Source organism: Patagioenas fasciata, chromosome 5 (genome assembly GCF_037038585.1).
Source record: "Patagioenas fasciata isolate bPatFas1 chromosome 5, bPatFas1.hap1, whole genome shotgun sequence".
NCBI lineage: Eukaryota > Metazoa > Chordata > Aves > Columbiformes > Columbidae > Patagioenas > Patagioenas fasciata.
The window spans coordinates 31,735,842-31,756,457 of record NC_092524.1 but is presented as its reverse complement, the minus strand read 5'-3'; the positions used below and the strand labels follow the sequence as shown (position 1 = coordinate 31,756,457).

At 38.7% G+C, this 20,616-nt stretch overlaps 1 protein-coding gene across 5 annotated transcripts in view; it reads left to right on the top strand.

The window, feature by feature from the left end:
• Positions 1–20,616, top strand: part of TTBK2 (tau tubulin kinase 2) — a 111,286-nt gene that overhangs the window by 1,133 nt on the left and 89,537 nt on the right. The window lies entirely within an intron of this gene.

Here is a 20,616-nt window from a genome sequence, read left to right as displayed (position 1 = left end):
TAACTATAGCACCGCCTTTTAAGAACCTTCTGCCACATTTATAGTTAAACTGGAAAGGACTATAGAAAATGAGTTATAAAATACATTGTAATGTCTTTCTTTTTAGTTAGACTGTGCAGAACCAGTTCAATTTCAGCTCAGACATTCAGAATAATTAAGCTATGTTGACAGGAAAGCTGAGAGCCCTAAAATAAAACATTTGCTATTTAATTTAAAATCATGTTATGTTTAAAAGTGAGTGATTAGTTTCCATGTTGTGGTCCTGGAAAAAATGAGATTGTTTTATATATTCTGCATAGCTAATGCCATGCCTCTGTTGAACACATGCTGTGCTTTTAGGTTAGTTCACTTTAGCTGTTGTATCTGAGAAGACAAAAGATTAGAGCTCATTTTGTTGCTCTTGTTTAATTTTGAAAAATTTTGGGGGGGGGCTTGCGGTCCAAAGATATCTAGCATTTTTATTCTGTGTTAAATTGCACAGAATACTTTATTGGTGGTGATTCCTTTGTTTTATAGTGCAAATTAGATTTAATGAAGTATTAAAACTTTCTTAACTTAGTAAACCAGAGGTATGCTTATTAAAGTTTGTTTGGCTTGTCAAAAAAATCTTATATGGGAAAGTTTGACAACAGTAGGATGTATATTCATTGGTCAAAAGTTATTTTGAAAGTAGTGCATCGAGATATCATAGTTTAAAAAATGTAAAGATGGAATCAGTTATCTCTGACAAATACTTTGTTCTTCTGTGATATACTTCTGATGTACCATTATGCTCTTGAAGTTCAGCGTCTTTTAAAATTTCTAATTTTGGAAATGATGGGGTTAGAATGGGAAGAGCAGACTGAGTGACTAGAGTATTGTGGTGTTGGTTGGGTTTAGTGCAGTCACTGCTGCTGCTGTGTGCTGCAGGCTCTGTTACCTCTAACACCACAAATTCCAGTGAGGTTTTTCCAGTGTGGCTGATCAAGAAAGGTTTTTGAGTTGACTAAAGACAGATATGAGTGGTGTTTTCCCTGTTGGAAAATTATTTCTAAGCGATCAGCTTCTGCTGGTTCTAGATATATGTGTACAGGAGATTAAAGGTTTGCTTAGCATGTGGAGTTGCCCTATATGGTGTATTAATGTACTACAGCTTTTTCTGTGTTAGCTAAGACTTGTTTATCTAGCGGGAATGAATTGATGCTGTACAACAGGAGACTGACAGTTTCTGTGTGTTCCTGTGTGTTGTGTTGTCTCTTTCTCCTGCTCTGGGAAAGCGCTGCACAAAGCCTTTGTGTTTGCCTAGAGGGGAGGAGAAACAGCTGCCTTTTCAGTACAAGACACCAGGATTTGTAGTGGTCTCACAGGGATGCGTTGTTGTACGTGGACCAGCCACTGCCCTTCCTCCCTCATTCCAACTGCTGAAGCGCTCTCTCCTCAGAGAAACCTGAGCTGCTTTGCATTGATCTCATAGAGCAGCATCTTGCACCACAGGTCTGGCAAATTGGTCTAATGGACCAGTTGTTAAAGTATAGGTGGGCAAGAATTAAAATATTCAAAACTGACTAAATGCAGGTTGTACATTAAAGAATCCAAGAGCTACAGATCATGTGTTTAAAAAGTATTTAGTATCAACTTTATTTCTTGTCCATGATTGGGATGAAGGAAACTTGTTCAAATGCTTAATCTTTTGTTTTTCATTTGTTTATCATTTTAGTACCTAGGCTACTTACATGGGAATCAAACACATTAACTTTAACAAGAGGTAATAAAAATTATTTCAGGATAGAGTACAACTAAATGGAGCAGTTTCATTTTTCTGCTTTCCATGCACTGATAGAGTGCTTTAGTTGTACTGTGTTCTGTGTCATACAGAGGTAGAATAAAAGTTAAATTCTATCTCTTTATTGGAAACATTGAATACTGTATAACTTGGCTTTTAGTAACTGTATCTTGTATATTCTTTCAAAATACTTCTTTGAAAATATAATCCAATCTTTCACTGATCCTTTACAACTTTATTGTGTTTATTATGATTTTAGAGTTGGATTCTTTCTTCATCCCCACACTCCCTCCCCTTTCAATGCTAGATGTTGAGTAGTATGCTTTTGAGGGAATCTGGTAAATTTTTTTTAAACTGCATATGAAACTGAGGTGCCATTCTCAGCTGTTTAACTTTATAGTCTGGTTTTTGGCTTGTGGTGTTTTTTTTTTGTTTGTTTGTTTGTTTGGTTTTTTGTTTGTTTTTTTTTTTTTTTCCCCTGTATTAGCTTATACATCATTAATCTTGAAACCTAAGTAGTAGAAAATTCAAACAATAAAATCTGACCTTTAGACACTTCACCTCTTGATGTGGCTGATTGTCGTTTTCCTATTTTTGAGACGTCGTGCAAGTCATAACTTTCAGTAACTTATTTGTGAAACTTTTTTTTTCAATTAATGGAGACAAGTCTTTGAAAACCTGGAGGAATTTTTTGAGGAGGGGAAAGTTGAATATGAGAGCAGGGAGGAAAAGGAAAGCAAACCAGGAAACTGAAGTAGTCTTTAGCATTTTTAGCAGAAGTGTATATTGTTAAGAATTAAAAAATGTATTCATTGTTATGTTCAGGCATGTTTTTCTGTGGTTCTTGTACTGCACAGTTGAGAACAATTCTGTGGTGAAAAGCATTGGTCAAATGTTATTTCATGCTGTTGCTTTGTCTTTGAAGAGATTAATCAATTATTGAGGATTAGGTTATGTGCACTGATGAGGAACTCCATCTGGTAATTCTTCCTTTCACAGAAATGTGTGTATGTTGCTTAGTCTTGTGTTTGAGTGCAGGAGAAGGTTCTGAATAGTTGAAGGAGTTGAAGTTTGACTGGGTTTTCATGGACGAAGTTAACCAGCTCACTGATGATATTGATGAGGAAAGTAATTTTTTTTTCAATACAGAGCTGTCTGCTGTGTAGAGAAAGGGTAAAATATGCTGAACTTGCTTTGAGAGCTTGTGAAAGATGTGAAGTCTTTTTAACATGAGGCCATTTTTTAATTTCTGGACCTTGCAAAAGAATTTGTTACTTGTTGCACGGGCAAGTTACTACTGGAGCTAACTTGGGGAAAAACTGAAATGATTGAGGTTGGTGTCCTTCCAATCTGTTTAAATGGTAATAATTTTATTAAGTTTCTGATGCACTTCTCTTAACAGCTGAAATTACACTAAAATTTTATCCTTTGTTAATGAACTGATTGATGAAATAACTTTCTTAATGAACTGGACTCACCCATAGTTAGGAAAGATCTTGCCTCGTAGAGTTTGTATCTTTTTAGTACTTTGGGAGTTGTCTCCAGTTAACAACTGCTTATTGATTCTGAAAGAGGTGGTTCGTTCTGCTCTCTGTCACTTCCTAGATTATTCTCAGATGATGTCTGTTGCTTCTGTCATGCAATCTTGTGGCGTATTAATGTTTTGTGAGAGTTTTAGCAACACTTATTTGATAGAATGTTCTTCAGCAGTGTAGTAAGAATGAGATTGCTTTGTTGTGTTGTGTATCAGCAGGATGCGTCTTGTTGCAGCTGTTAGGTTTACTGCTATAGTAATACTTCAAACACTGCTCTTGATGAGCCATACAGCTTCTGAGCAAATTAAGTATGTCTGTTTAGCTTCACAGTGCTCAAGTATTAAAAAAAAAAAAAAAAAAAAAGGAAGGGGGGATGATCTATAAGTAGAGCATACTTCTTTTCAGCATCAAACTGGCAACTCTAGAATGTTTTTGTATCGTTACTTTGTTTTAAATAATGTTATGATTAGTTACTGTTTTGAAATAATTAATTATCTTCCTGTCTTTCCATTTGTCAGCATCCTGAGGTAAATAGATCCAGAATGGGTATTAATAACTGATTGAAATTTTATTAAACAAGGAATGACTGTGCAACTCCTGGAGTTTCATTGAATGCCCTGCCTTCCTATGCAATACTTTGATTTTCTGTTTCTAGTAATCTATAAAATCAAAGTATAATTCCATAAGAAGGATCAGCCTAGAAGAAATTGGCGTGTCATACTGTGAAAGCTGAAGGAGGGGAATTGATATGGGATCACAATTACTTTTCTGCATAAAGTTTACTTGCTGTTTTACCAAACTCTAGAGATTGTTGTGATGATTGTGATGATTTGAATGAAATTATAGTTTTACAGTTTTGAGCAAGATGGTGTTTCCAGTGAGGAAACATGTTGAATGGTTTATCTGGATGGAGAAAACTCATGAAAGAATAACAAGACAGATCAGTATGAAGAAAGTATTTATTGGTCTTGTGGGAGAAATGTGCTAGCTAAGCCAGACAGTTCTTATCTTGACTAGGAAAGGAATAAGAAATTGGTGTTGAAGCTGAGGAGTGACCATGAGCCTCCCACAGTAAAGCAGATGCATGCAGGAAAGAAGCTCTGTTTTTAACTGTCTGGTGTTGGTTGTCATTTATTTATAGGTATATATACATATTATCGTATTTTTCATGTGTTAGCTCCTGTAGATGAAATTGCACATTTGTGTTGAACCAGTCTGACAGCTGGCTGCTGTTTGTAAGCTGGTGTCCTCTGTCTGTGCCTTTTCTAGTGCCTGTTGATCTCTGAGCTGCACTGATTCAACGTGCTAACTTGACAGAGTGATTGTAACAAGGGGATTGTTATACTGCTTTCTTTTTTTTTTTTTTTTTTCCCTGAGATAGGATTATAACTCTTGCTAGGTCATGGTGTTATGTGAAGCTTCACCTTGAATGTCTAGGTGAGATAGTAGTCCTAACCAGAGTCTTCCTATTACTGTAGCCTGGGTGCTCAGATGATAGGTTTTCCTTTCTATTGTCAGCTTGGGAAGGAGGCAAGAGAAACAGGAAGGTTTTATCCTAAAGGCTGTTTTGGGGTGATGTTGCATTCCCTTTCCTGTTGATTAGAAGGAAATTTGGGATAGATGCTGAATTCAGGGTGGACATTTCTCCCTGTTTTCCACATTATTCTTACAGTCATGTGGCTGTGCTTCTGTATGTATCTCCAAAGACTGGTCTAACTTTTCTTTGAGTCAATTTTTCCTTGACTTCCCTCAGCTATCAGGGAGCAGCTGTACTTTGGCTGGCTTGGTGGAGATGGTAGGTAATACATCAGTTCTATTGCGAGGGTCTGCACTGGCATGTAATGGCTCCCTGAAATATTTTTTTTCCTGGAGTAAAGGTTTGGGCAGAATTGAGTAATGGACTGAATCAGGACCAGGGCCTGCTGTACAGGAAGTCCTGCTCATGTTTAGTGTTGATATATTATAATGTGCTCTTATATCTCTTGCTCTGAAAGAGGTGAAAGCTGGAATCCTGGTCTCAAGAGTATTAATAACTATATTATTATTTATTATCTGTATTATTGCTCTTATAGTTCATAGCATTGATTAAAAAAATGTACACGGATTTCACTCATTGTATGTTTCCTGTTTCTCAGTAGAAATCTTGTAACTCTGCTTGCCATATGATTGCAGATCCACTGTGTTCTCTTAGAGTAGAAATTCATTTTTGTTTAAATAATAATTTGAAAATGAAGAAGTATCTCACCACTGTTTATAATTGAATATTCTTAAAGCAAATTTCATGACTGTTGGTATATTTAAAAAGCAACAGCAACAACAACCAACCACACAACAAACAAAAAACAAAGCCAAACTTCTAATTTGTGTTGATAGAATTTTATTTCTTACAAGTAAATTCAAGAACCTATAGAATACTGGTATTATTTTAGCATTTTTATACTTTTGCCGTTATGGTGTCATGGGTTACTGTTCTCATATCTACAAAATTAAATCTGCGCTCAATCACTCTGAAGTAAAACTTATAGTTTTACACATTCTATTTGTATAGATAAAGTGTTTAGACTTTTTTTTTTCTATAAAGTGTTCAGACATTCAGAATATACAAATAAGGGAGACTGTAAGTCAGCAGTACAAGCAGGATTGTTTTTAAAGCCCAAACTTTAATTCTGAGAGATTTGGTGTTGAGCGTCTTTATTTACACACAGCAAATATGTCTTAAAACAAGTGATACCAGTATGTGATACTTCTTGTTATTTAAGTAAGGATGAAAGGGAAGACTGTAATGTGTCCAGTTCTGGCCCCCTCAGTTCAAGAAGGACAGGGAACTGCTGGAGAGAGTCCAGTGCAGAACCAGGAAGATGATTAAGGGAGTGGAGCATCTCCCTTATGAGGAAAGGCTGAGGGAGCTGGGTCTCTTTAGCTTGAAGAGGAGACTGAGGGGTGACCTCCTTAATGTTTATAAATATGTAAAGGGAGAGTGTCACGAGGATGGAGCCAGGCTCTTCTCAGTGACAACCAATGACAGGACAAGGGGCAATGGATACAAACTGGAACACAGGAAGTTCCACTTAAATATGAGAAGAAACTTCTCAGTGAGGGTGACAGAACACTGGAACAGGCTGCTCAGGGAGATTGTGGAGTCGTCTTTGGAGACGTTCAAAACCTGCCTGGACACATTTCTGTGTAACCTCATCTAGGTGTTCCTGCTCCCGCAGGGGGATTGGACTAGATGATCTTTCGAGGTCCCTTCCAGTCCCTAACATTCTGTGATTCTGTCTTCTTTTTAAACTTTGCTGCTGTGTTCTTAGGAATAGTTTTGTGTTTGTTTGACAGATAAAATTTAAGCTTAACACTGTTAGTTCTTCTGAGGTGTAAGAAATACATATAACTTTGAGAATTTCTTCATCCCCATGTTTAAAATACGTAAACTTATCGTTCTTCCATGCTTTATTTTTTCAGCTGATGCCTGGACTGTTGAAATATACTTTTGTGGGCTTAGGACAGTCTCAGCATACTAAATTTACCTCAGATAATAGTATTTTTGTAATAAAATATACTTTTATAGTTAATTTTCAAAGCTAAAAAACTTATATCTTGGCCTGACCGCTTTAAGAGCAAGGGAAGTGTTGTGGTTATTGAGGCTAACTTCATGCAGAAGACCCGCTTCCCTAAGACTTCTCTGAATTACATGTGCTAACAGGAGTGTATAATTTAGAAAACCATTCTGTTGTATTTTAAGAATTTTCAGTAATGAGGAATCCACTGAAATAATTAATGAAGTATTCTAATGGTAGAATATCTTTGTTTACAGAATGAAAGACCTTAGAGATCTTTTTATGTTTGTAAATAATCTAAAGGTTTAATCTTTCACTTGTATTATTTTGTACGTCAGAATGAAAATCTCTTGTAATTCTTAGAGTAAAGCAATTTTTATTAGATAATCAGAAAGAATCGAGCTTCATAATTTTGACAATACATATTCTCCAGTATTTTAATAATTTGATTTTATACATGTTTTTGTTTTAAAAGATTTTTCTTGAAATGTGATCGCCAGAACTAGATATGATATTCCAGCAGCAATCCTACAGTGAGTGGGTAGAGAGGTATTATGATCTCCCTTAGTATTTTTTTGCCAGCTTATCCATACTTGTCATAGCCTTAATGCTGCAGCAGATGCATTTGTCGAGAGTGACTGATTCTGTGTTGCGTTAGGTGATGTTTCCATTTTTTTCTTTACTCCTTGATGTATAAGGTCCACTTTTACCTGAGTTGGAGCATGTGTGTTTGATTGCAGTCCATTAAACAATTGCTTCAGTTTGTTCTGTACCACTTCCTGACCTCAGTATCCTACAAACGTTATGATTTCTTTTTTTTTTTTTCCCTAAAAAATGTTTCGGTATAAATTCAGGAACTGATTCTTATGGCACTAATTGAGGAAATATTTGTTACAGTTATATTTTAGGACCTATTATTTAATGTGTGATCTGGTGATTTTTCTGCCACTTTAGTTTCTTAAAAACAGACTGTGCTGTGTGGTACAAACTTAGATGTCTTGCAGAAGTGTGTCATAATAGTATTATCTTTATATTCCGAACTTGTAATGTTGTCGTAAAAAAGTTAGTTTGACAAGAAGTGAAATTTCAGTTGGATGGCAGTAATTATATTGTCTTTTAATTCTTTAATACTCAAGTTCTCTGTTTCCTTGGAACTGATATAAAGCTGGTGACCTGTAGCTACCAAAGTAATTTTATTTATCCTTTTTCAAACATTAACAGTAGCTGTCTTCTGGAGTTTTCTACCTTTCAGGGGTCTCCTTGAATCTGCAGTGATAACTCAGAAATCCCCTTGAAAATTCCTGTTAAACCGTATTCAAATGCTTTCTTCTCAGCCTGTCGAACTTAGTAGCATCTGAGTAACAGTTCTCGTGGGAGCAGAAGATGCATCACGGCGGTGCTGTGTGTCTCTGCTCCTTCGGTGCCGCCCCGGCACTTCCTGCCCGCCCACCTTTCCCGAGGGAGTGGGGCCGCGGGGCGCGCCGGCTGTGTGGAGCTGTCCAGGGTCCTGACCCGGTCCGGCAGCTCTTGCCGGCCTCGGCGCCCTGGCCTGGAGGGCGAGAGGCGCAGAGTGCCCGTGAGCCTGGGAGAGGCAGGGAGTTCAGTGCCTCCTTACAAAAAGGCGGCTACCACTGCGTGTAGCAGCTCGTGTTCACATATCATTATATCCTGGGGCTTGCACAGAAAATCTTTATGCAGTTGCTATCTATACTGGAATAAAACTACTGTGAAAGAAGTCTTCCCAGAACCACTGCTCCTGGCTTTTTAGCAGCCCAACCATGCTAAATTTGTCATCAGAAGCAGATTCCTTATTGTCCAAAATACGCCAAATGTATCTATACCATCCTCAGACAAGAGATATACATTTTTCCAATGCACTTTGTAAAGTTTCACTGTAAAGTGAAACTTAAGCAATTACTGTGTGTCACAGTGAACTCTCAGACAGAGAAGAAAGGGCAAAGACGTTAATCTGCCTGTAGCGTAACAATACTCACAAAACACCTGTTCTGTGATCTCAATTCTGGCCTCAAGAGAACCCTATAAAACAGCCTCCAAAGATGAACCTGGAAAATAACGCTAACATCTATAAACAACTTTCAGCTTGTTAGTGATATTAGCTTTCTTTTTTCCTCCATGCCCCACTAATTCCTGTGTTCTGTCTTCTTCCCTGCAAGACTCTTTTCTTTCTTATATAGTTTAAATATGGTTAGTGATAGCACCATTTTTCATCATTAAGTGTAAACCCCCTTATTTTAGTAATTTGTGTTACAAATACCTTACCCCATTTAGTAAGCATTAGGTCATATTCATTTGCATCTACATGTAGCTGCATTACTAAATTTGCTGTGAATTTATGTAAGTAGTTATGGTTAAAGACATGAATGTTCATTGATGAAATTACAAAGTTCTGTATTGCCATAAAATATATTATGGTATATATGTAATGTACACATAATACATATGTAAATATAAATGTATGTGCACATATCACACGTGTGATATGTGTACATGTTTATTTTAAAAGTATGTTATGTAATATTCTTTATTACAAAGTATGTTAGTATAGCACTGTTATGAAGAATACTACATTTCTGATTCCTGCATTAATTTTTGTTTTGGTGCAGAACAGAAGCTACTAAGCTTTGGCCTCATTAGCAATTATGAGGAAGCAGTAACAAGAACTGGGAGAGAAGCAAGACAGAGGAGAGCTGCTGCACTAGGTGTTTTGAATATCTGGCATCTTCCTTCTTTTCCACTTTTCCCATCTAATTCCTTTTCCTCAGGCCTTTCTTGGTGAGAGGTTTGGATGCCTTTCTGCTGTGAGGACTCCATGGCTCTCAGGAAAGAGCCTGAATTTCTTGTGATGACTGCTGTTCCATGTGGTGCCAAGCAATGGTGCACAGGCTAGAGCAAATAATCACAATTAATAAGTGAGGGAACCTGAGAAGGCAGCTGTAGGTGTGTCGTGGTTGAGACGGACAAACGACATGGACCAAGTTCTTCCAGGATGAAAGTAGTAGATGCCATTTATTGCCACAAGTGCATTTTTATACAGTTTTACCAATTCATGTGTCTCTTCACTATTGGTTACAAGTTACAGCAGTAACATCTCATTGGCTAATTTTAGTATCATCAGTGTTACTCTTCTACCCCCTTCTCTCTCACGGGTACATCCTTAATATCTCCGGATACTCCTTTACTCCCATCTTTCTCATGGGTAGGCCTTCATATCTTCAAGGCTAATTTCTGTTCCCATGCCCTCCGTCAGGGAATCCACGGACCCACCGTAGTCCCCCACAATTCCCCCTTTTTGTTTTTGTGCTAAAAAAATTGCCTTCATTGTCCACTGCAGGGCCCTTTGCAGCAGAGAAATCATACGTGGCAACATTAGTAACACAACCGCAACAATCATCAAAACAGTCAGTCCCGTTTTCACTACTGATAGCAACCATCCTAAAAACCCCCAACCACTAAGCAATGCTAATAACAAGAAGTCTATCGCAGCTCTACTCTGCCATGTGGCATGTCTTACAGAATCTACATCTAACAAAAGTCCACTTAAAGCCTTAGAAGTTCTGTTAGTTTGCTTAACTAACCAGCATCCTAATTTTTCTAAAGTATCTAAAGCTTTAGCTGTGCCAACACCAGATACATGAGGTTCTAAAACCCTTAACCCTGATCCCCAAAAGTCTACATTATCATCACATTTGACTCATATACATGCAAAAAGTATTTTTCTCGTCTCGCTCTTCTGTGATCTGTTATCATAGATACATTGGGCGTTAAGAGAGTTAATAGTCCCAAACTACATGGTCCTCCAACAGCATTAGAAGGAATTCCTGGTCAGGCTCTATCTCCACAGATCAAGAATACACCATACAGGAGGTTTTTGGGGTCGCTGTCCCACATTATCAATGACACCCCTTGGATTCTTCTGCGAGGCATTGCACCAACGAGTTTCATTTCTGTAGTCACCAAGGGTAGCATTAACATTTTGCAGTCTTATCCATTCATGTTCTCGTATATTGTTCTGACACTTTTCACAAACCAGGTTGATACAAGCGTCCATGGACATAGATGCCAGCAGTTCCAGTTCCTGTGGTTCAGTATCTGCTTCCAGGAGGCAATTAATCCAAAGTGCCATGCTGGTATTATTACAGTTCGTTGCAATGCCTCTGCACCGACCACTATTTTGAAACAGTCATGTGATGCTGCTGTAGTTATCAAGGGGGATGACAACCAAGCATGTGTGGAACAGGTTTTCCGGAGATGCCGTAGCTAGGCATGTAGAGTCCTGGCCAGTCATGTTGGCTAAAGTAATCCACGTTAGTCTTTGTCTGTGCAGGCATCCAAAGCGCAGCAGATGCAGCAATCATTGTCAGGAAGATAACACGGATTTCACATTTCATGCTGGCAACCATTGCGGCCCTTGATCTGTAAGGACACAAGCATAGCCTCTCCCCCAGGTTATCAATTGATGTGGCCTTTTCCATTGGCCATTAACTAGTGATTTGACCACAACTAATGTAGGTTCTTTCTGATTTAGCATGTTTTTTGGGTCATACTTGCAAAGTGTTTCATCACATACAATGCTTTTGACAATTGGTTTTGTGGTGTTTTCCCTACTTCTCCCCCCTTTTTGTTTAAAAAAAGAAAAAAACAAAAACAAAAACACAGTTCAGAATCAGATACGTACGTTGGACCTTGACTACATACTCAGAATCACAAATCAAATTTAGAGGTTCCTCCTTAAAAAACTCTAAGTAATGTAAAGCTGTGCCAAGTTCTACTAATTGGGTTGAACCTTCAATAATTTTTACAGAATGATGCCAATTGTTATCTTCACACCAAACCACTACAGCTTTATGAGACTTCCCAGAACCATCAACAAAAAACTGTGCAAGTATGTAGGATCAGACCAGATACAAGTATGGCCTATGACCTGATGTTAAAGAATTGCAAGTTCTGCAGCAATTTACATTTTACGTTTATGCGTGCCAAAAGCTGTGCTGTTACGAAAACCAGTTAGTGCGATTTATAAAGACATAGACTGCAAATAAAAAAAAATCAAAATTAAACTTCACAGATGGTACATGTATGACAAAAGGATCATGGCCTATTGAAACTTAAATTCATTCCCTGCTTTTCTTTATCAGAGTAACAATCAATATATCAGTCTGTTAGCAATCTTATCATACTGTCCCACAAGAGCCACAGGTTTTTTCTATGTTGTAGCTATAAACAGACAAATCTGCAAGTCCAATCGAATGCAGTCAGCCTGTAAGGTTGTCATAAATTTATTCCTCAAAATCTCTAACTCCATTTTGGCTGTTGTATTTATTGGATATTGTTTTCCCTTACTGGATCGAAGTCCTGTTTCAGATCTATCAGTGCAGTGTTTGCTTTATCGAAACATTGGCTCTTAATATTAGTGGAAATACAGCATTCAAAATTTCCTTGGAGATTTTTCACTTGCACAAGTAGATCTGCACCATCTAAGCAGCTTCTTGTAGGACATGCAACTAAACAGAATTCTCAGAAAACATTATTTCAGCTTACAATTTACTTAACAAATCTTGACCCAAGAGAGGTATAGGGCTTTCTGGCAAATACAAGAATTCATGTATTAAAACTTTGTTCCAAATTTGGCATTCTATTAGTCTCAAAAACCAGTTTTTCTTTCATTTTCTTCCATGACCTCAAAAACTAGCACAGTGAATTTACTAAGAAGTCTCTTACAACCAGTTACCACAGAATAAGTCTATATATATATAAATATATATAATATTTCTGTTTAATTTCCCAGCTTCACTAGAACTATGGATCCACTGGTGATGCCTTTAAATTTTACCCTCAGACTCCTTCATGCAGTATTACAGGTCTCTAGCAGTAACATTGCTTAGGGGAGGGGCGCGAGGGGGAATAAAACCTCCCTCTCACCCCCATCTGAGATGGCAAGACGTCCAGCTCAGCATGAAAACAAATCAGTTTGAACTCCACATCAAACCAGCCTGGCTCCACTCCACACCCAAATCAGTACCAGTCTGACCCAGAGAAGCACTGAGCGCTCTGACCCCCAAAAGCTGACCAGTGTGAAAAGACTGACTTCAGCAAGGAGGTAAAATGATGAGCTCTTTCCTCAGATGTGCCAAAACCTAAGAAATAAGACAGAAGCAAAAAGAAACAACACCAACAACCCCTGATTCAAAGCCGAGAAGCAACACAGTGCCACAACAAGGATGGGTGACAATACTCCAGGGAAAATAAAAGACAGAGCGGGGGGAGTAAAGCCCCTCTTTCTCCGCTTAGCAGCAGGAAAACAGGTTTTTCCTTTTTTTCTTTTTTTATTTTCTTGTCTTGCTGCAGTTCAGATGTACCAAGGCCACGCAGCTGGCGTAATCGCTGGTATGAAGTAGGAGGCTCTGGCAAACTCCTCGGTTGAATGAGCTAGTTTTATAAACAATTCCAGTTAGCTCAACAGTTGTTACATTCCTCAGCCCCATTTACCTTTCACACTTTACAGATGTCAAAAACCAGCATATTAAACATCAATCCATTATTCCATTTTCCTAGATCCAAATCAGTTCATATTGTAGCAACTTTTAAATACATCTTCATACAATATCAAGTTCACATCCATCATACCATTTAAGTACTTGTCTTTTTTTTTTTTTTTTTTTTTTTTCAGTGCAAAGCAGAGTTTAACAATTTAAATTCTTTTCTGGTCTCAAAATTACTAGATAACAATATAAGCAATTACTCTAATGCGGAAGGATGCATCCTAAGGGGGAGCAAGGTGGAATTTTAGCAGTGGAACCGGTTCCCGTTTTGTAATTATCTCCCCAAACAAAATAGAAATAGAAATATGCAAATTAAAATACTGAGCTCAGATATGAAAACCAAATACCAAGTTCAAATATGCAGATAGATCAGAGTTACACTTATTCAAGACAATATCTTGATTTTAGCATTGCACCTTTGAACCACTTACTGCTCAGCCAGGTAGCGGTGCTGCTGGGTCTCCCTGACAAAACAGGTCAGTGCGCGCTGGAGCCCCATCGGCACGTGCCCCCCTGCCGCAGCAGCAAGCTGGACCAGGCAAGGCTTTTAATAGTGTCTCATCTGGGCTACTACAGCTGTTATCCCAAAACCAGGGTTCTTTAATTGGTGTGCATACACAAGAACCAAATTTAGTACACAGTGATGAAACACAGCCCATCACAGAGTTGTGCAAGTCTGAATGCCAGAATAAAGCTAGCATGCTAGAAAGAAAAATAACAGCTACTACACACAAAATTTTACCATCACATTCACACAGTAAAGAACTAAACTACTCATGTTCTTCTGTATTATCACAAAACGCATATTTTGAGTCTCATTCTCATTATTTAACAGTCTGTGAAATCACTGGACCACACAACAAAGGGCCTACTAAAACTGCAACATGCTTAAACAGATACCGACAAAGAAAACAGGTTAATGAGGAAAGCATCTTGTAGACTTCAGCAAGTTTACTGTGACCTGTGTGTTATCAGTTAACTCTCTCTCAGCTTGTTGAAGTTCAAACCGTTCCAGCTGTAAAACTGTCTGAAATGATTCAATGATCTCTTGTAGAGTTGTATTTTTGTCCTGCTCTTCTCACTTTAGAAACAACAAAGAGTTATACTTCAAGGTTCTATTCTCCAGACACTTTTCCCAATCATCAAACTTACACAGCAGCCACCATTAATTACAATATTTCACAAGATCTTCCTTCCTCATATTTCCAAGCGCTTTCCTATGTTCTAAAACACCTCCCAATACCGATGTCTTATGAACACAACCGAAAACAGTCATTCCTGACCCCATCTCGTAAGTAGAAACTACGAAAAGAGGGAGGGAGGGGGGGAAAGCACAGGGCTGCTTGCAGCCCAAGTGGGAAAAGTGGGGAGAAGGTTTTACGGCGCACTTATACCACAAAGAAACACTTCTAACAACAACCAGTGAAACAATTAACTCTCAGTCCTGACAAGCTGCTTGATTTTCAGAGAGTCAATACACAGAAACATATAATATGTACTGTAAAACTCGCGGATAACATGTTGATAGCAAACATTAGCATTCTCTACTGCGAATTTCAACACTAGTGCTTCCTTAGCTTCTAAGTTTTCAATTTGCTTATTGATGGCCTCTTGAAGATGGTCAATAAAATTGCAATGAATTCTCATTGGGACCCGGGTAGTTGCAAATGATTTGACTGCTTTGTCGGTTTCAGGCACCTTTATCATAGCTTGATATGCGAGGTCTCTTGACTGCCTCAGGATTTCAGGAATTTATCATGCCTATAATTGTGGTATGTCAATTAGTGTCTCTTCCAAGAGTTAGGGGGTAAATCCCAGCTTTTTGGTAAGTTTGGTTTACGCTCTGAAACTCTACCCTCACCCTTAGGAATTTGCTCTGCAGCAGCGTGGGAGGGGGGCGGGGGCAGGCTGGGGGGACCTAAATTTATAGGAATTACGTTATTTGGCTCAGTCTGGCTCACCACGGGAGGATCTTCCCCACCTAAATCTCCAGGCAAGGGGGGATAGGAAAAAAAAATGTCCACTTTTTCCTTCTGTGACTGACAGCGGCGGGACAGAAGGCCAAACTGTGATCAATGGTGGTGACGCAGACGGTGGAACCACGACTGATGATGGTGGAGCAGACGTTTGAGCCGTGATTGATGACAGCGGAGCAATCGGTTGAACGCACTGCTCCGACCGGTGCTCCGGGGGCCCCTCCCGAGATCGTATATAACCCAACGCTGTTTTTTCATGTGAGTCTTTCATAGCTTTTATCTGATCTCGGGGCCACACATATGTATACGACTCTTTCATAATTTTTATCTGATCTCGGGGCCACACATACGTACGCTCCTCCTCTATTCCTTTTAACTTTCCAAGAAAGTGTCGCGGATCCTTATCCATATCAGATAATATGGACTTGGGCAGTGTTGACGAACCTTTAGTAACAGGGCGGGTCGGAGTAGTACTTAATCTCGCCTTTTCCTCTGAATCTGGCCCAGGAGAGCCAGGAAGACCATCCCTCCCCGCTGTCTCTGCATGTTCCCGTTGCTCTTTTAATCCTCTCAAAGTCTCTAGCAAAAAGTGACATGTTGTTAACAGTTCAGTTGTTTCTTTGCATCTTTCACTAGTGCTTTGCACCATAGTAACACAGTCCTTCCTTCGTAAAGTCAGTTCCAGAGGGCTAATACCCTGCTTCTTCAGAAGCAACTTTCACGTAGATAATATAATACCCTCTTCTTTAGATAAGTTCCACCCCCTCCTGTTCCCGGTAGCTCACCTACTCCTTAGCGAGGTGTCTTTTCAACGATCCAGATCTTCGGCAGCTCTCCTCGGTTGCTCTATCAGCTGTACCGGGCTCCGTCTCCACAGCTCTCCCTTGGCTGTCACAGCTTCACGCTGTCCCCTTCTTCATGCGAGATCCTCTTCAGGCAGGATCACGTCGGGGTCACCATATGTCGTGGTTGAGACGGACAAACGACATGGACCAAGTTCTTCCAGGATGAAAGTAGTAGATGCCATTTATTGCCACAAGTGCATTTTTATACAGTTTTACCAATTCATGTGTCTCTTCACTATTGGTTACAAGTTACAGCAGTAACATCTCTTTGGCTAATTTTGGTATCATCAGTGTTACTCTTCTACCCCCGTCTCTCTCACGGGTACATCCTTAATATCTCCGGATACTCCTTTACTCCCATCTTTCTCATGGGTAGGCCTTCATATCTTCAAGGCTAATTTCTGTTCCCATGCCCTCCGTCAGGGAATCCACGGACCCATCGTAGTCCCCCACATAGGCGTATTTTGAAAAGAGGCAAAAAAATAGAGGATTAGATTATTTTTATTTATTTAGGCTTTGTGTATATGAATTGGCTTATGTAATCCCTAACATGGCTATGGAAAATTATTAATGTGAATTGTTTTGTTTTAAATCCATGCCATGCTTTGATAAGTTTGTTTCATTTCTTATATATCACCATATGCATGGCAATTTTATTTCACACACAAAAAAGTAATCTCTAGTTAGTTGATTGAACTATTTTCCCTTTTTGAGAGCATGGCTATTGCTCTATCCATAGGTGCTTTTTTTTTCCCTTAGAAGTAAGATGCAAGCCTCTCTCATACTTTTTTTTTTTTTATTTCTCAGCTTTAAAATGGTTACCAAACAATTGTTCGTGGTTATTGAACTCCTATTACTAGCTACCAGACTGAAGCAAAGGTACTGGGCTGAAGCAAATTGAAAACACTTTTTACACTTCAATAATGTAGTCCTCTACACTTCAGTAAAACTTCTGAAAATGCACCTCAGACTTTAATCTCTTCACTTCTTGTTCCCATTACCAGGTACCTCAGCTCAATAGACTTTCCAGGGACAGGTTGTACCTTTGTTAGACTTGACAGCTGATAGTGACCAATATATGGATTAAAAAACTTACTTCTAACTTTTTTTTTTTTTCCCCCTACGCTGTAGGGTCTTGTTGAATTCTAAATATTTAATAATGTGGTAAAAGCCTAGTCCTTCTGGGAGAGGAAGTTCTATGTCAGTAAAAGTGTGTGATCACTTCTCTAGCAAAGGATGTAGATATCTCTATATCATTCCTTCTTGTATGCAGGTAGCACCAGACCAAAAATAGGTGTGTATGTGCCGAATATAATTAGGAAAACAAAAAGTCTTACTCCAGTGATAAGAACTGAACAAAGGACCCTGCATGGTAATGCATTTAATCAGGATTTGCCTCTCTAATATGTTTCTTGTGGGAAGGGTAACAAAAATTAGAATTTAGCTAAAATTCAGAAATTAATTATGAAATTGTATTAAGGAATATCCAACCAAAACCATTTAGAAAAGTGGAAATAACATTGAGAGTTGTGGATATTGTATCAAGTGGCAACAAAATTATAGGAATTCTTGTCCTCGTTTTTGAGTTTTACGTTGTAACTTACTTGTGGAAGGACAGTCGTATGTCTTCTCAGTTGTTTTACAGAAAATGTTTGTGGCTGTTCATGAAAGAAGGTTTTTTTTTTTTTGTTTGTTTGTATATTGAAAGTTCACTGGAGTAATCGAAAGTAGGTATGAAAATCATAATTATTGTGGCTCTTTTATACCCTTGCTTCTATTGATGCCCACATCCTTTGCAGCCTAAAATTTTTGTCCTGTCACCTAGATAAAAATCACTGTCAGGTGTAGCTGCTGCCAGAGGTAATAACCAGTTTGTACATGAAAGTTTTCTTCATATTCAGATGGTAATGTTGCTGGACCTGACTCTCAGTGAGTTCAAAGGCATACTGTGAATTTTCATTCTTAAAAATCTGACCCCGAATGCCTGCACCAGCTTTATGAAGAAAAGATATCCTTGAGGTTAGGAGATGTGTATTAATGTGTTGGTTCTCTGCATCCAAGCTATAGATTTATTTGAGTGTAATGATCAGAGGCAATTCCAAGTCTTTTCTGAAGCCAGATACAGGGAGGAAAAACCATGCCTTGTCTAATCAATGTCTTTGATCAATCAGCCATAGTGTGATTTTTATCATGTTGAACTTGTGTAACAAAGTCACATGATAACAACAGAGATAATGGAACTGTCTTTTTAGGATTGGCATGAATGCACTTGGCATCATTTATTTGGCATCTGTATGGTAAAGTAATGGAAAAATTATAAGCAATGTACAAACTCATGGCTAAGACAAATTTTCGTTCCTACCTGACCAATATGTGGAAGTCACCCATGATCCTGACAGCTCTGGAGGTTCATCTGTCCATGATCACCGCTATTGAGTCACACCATGCTTTAAAATTCTACTAGCTGAATTCTGTGCATGCATAAGACTTCCTGTTGACTGAGGAGTGTTTAGTCCTATTGAGAAAAATAATTGGGTGGGTGAGAAGTAGGTCAGACATTTAAAACAAACAAACAAACAAACAAAAAAAACCTTGATTGTGATGTGATTATGATTTAACAGAGGACTAAGCCTGTGTGTTTTTAGTGTATTTTTGAATTTAAATTCTTTTGCAGATTCCATAAGGTTTTCTTGTTGTTCAGATGGTTCTAAATAATTGAATTAACAGTATTTTGGCATAATTTCAGTCTCTGGGACAAAAATTTTATTAGAGTGCATTGCATAAAGCAAGGCTTTTAGCTAGGCTGGAGGGGAGAAAAATATACTATTGACAGTGGTAATATCCAGCTAAGCTAATGCCAGCTATGCTTGACTTCACATATACATAAAGATACTTTAAACTATCATTGCTACCTTGAAAGCAATTCTACCCATTCACCCGCTGTCCTGGTGGAAGGATGCGTATTGCCACGTGCTGATTCAGATCGGGGAACTGAGCTAGCTTAAAAGGAAATTTTTCTGAAGAGCCAGTATTATCAGAGATATGTTCCTTAGTTGAGGTATAGTCCGGAGTGTTAAGGACAAGTTTTTGATGTACTGGATTAATTTCCTGGGAGAAGTTCTGGACCTGTTATTCTGTAATAAAGGAGAACTGGTCACACATGAGGACTGATCACAGCTGCGACTGCAGCATTGTGAGGCAGTGGGTTAAGACCAAAGGGAAGTGAAGAAAGTGAGAGGTAGAATAGGGAGGCTGGGCTTGAGAAGAGCAGCTGTCGGCTTATTCAGAAAATGAATGGGTGAGATCCTGTCGGAAGCTACAGTAAAAAATAGAAGTTGAAATAATGGAACAGTTTGTACTTGGAGATCTTGAGTGTTTCTTGCATACAAGGGTTTGTATTTTTTTTTTCTCTCATTCTAAATCCAAAGTACAGCACTATACCAGCTACTGGGAAGAGAATTAACTATCCCAGGCGAAACCAGGACAGTTGCTTCTAACCCAAACTATTATATTATTCTATGAATATGCTTAATATGTATTTTCGGTAACCTATAATAATTTTCCATGGAGTAGTTGTCTAATGTCCTCTTGAACCATTGTAAATGTTTATCACTCACAGTATCTGTTGACAAGAAGTTTCACAGGTTAGCTACTAGTCCATGAAGAACTCCTTTCTCACGTTTGTTCTGAGCCTGGTTCCTACCATTTTACTACCTGGTTATTCAGTACCATGAAGTCACCCAGCAGTTCCTCACAGTTGTCCTTCATCTTTTCTCTATTTCTGTTTATGAAAACCAGGTCACATATTATTGCCAGCCAATTTTTGTTACCTTAGTTTTCACCCTGTTTCCAGGTTAACTATTAAAACCTTGAACTGCAGAGATCATGTCCTGCTCCTTGCAGAACTCTACTTGTAGCCTCTTTAAAGTGTGTGAAATGGCTGTTTAGTCCCCTGTTTTCTACTTTTTAACTGGCTATTTTTTTGTATAAAGGACTTGTCCTCTTGTGCCATGTCTGTTTATTTTCTCTGAACAGACTTTGTCAAGTACCGTTTAGGAATCCAAATAGACTTTATTTGAATCGTAGAATGGTTTGGGGTGGAAGGGACCTCTGAAGTTCATCAAGTCCAAGCTCCCCTCCCCTCCACCCAGCAATGATACCTTCAACCAGATCAGGTTGCTCAGAGCCCTGTCCAGCCTGGCCTTGAATGTCTCCAGGGATGGGGCATCTACCACCTCTCTGGGCAACCTGTGCCAGTGTTTCACCACCCTGATAGTAAAGAGTTTTTTCCTTATGTCTACCCTGAATCTCCCCTCCTTTCTTACCACTTGCCCTGTCTTACCCACGTGATTTCTACCTGTTTTGAGAACTCTGAAATTTCTCA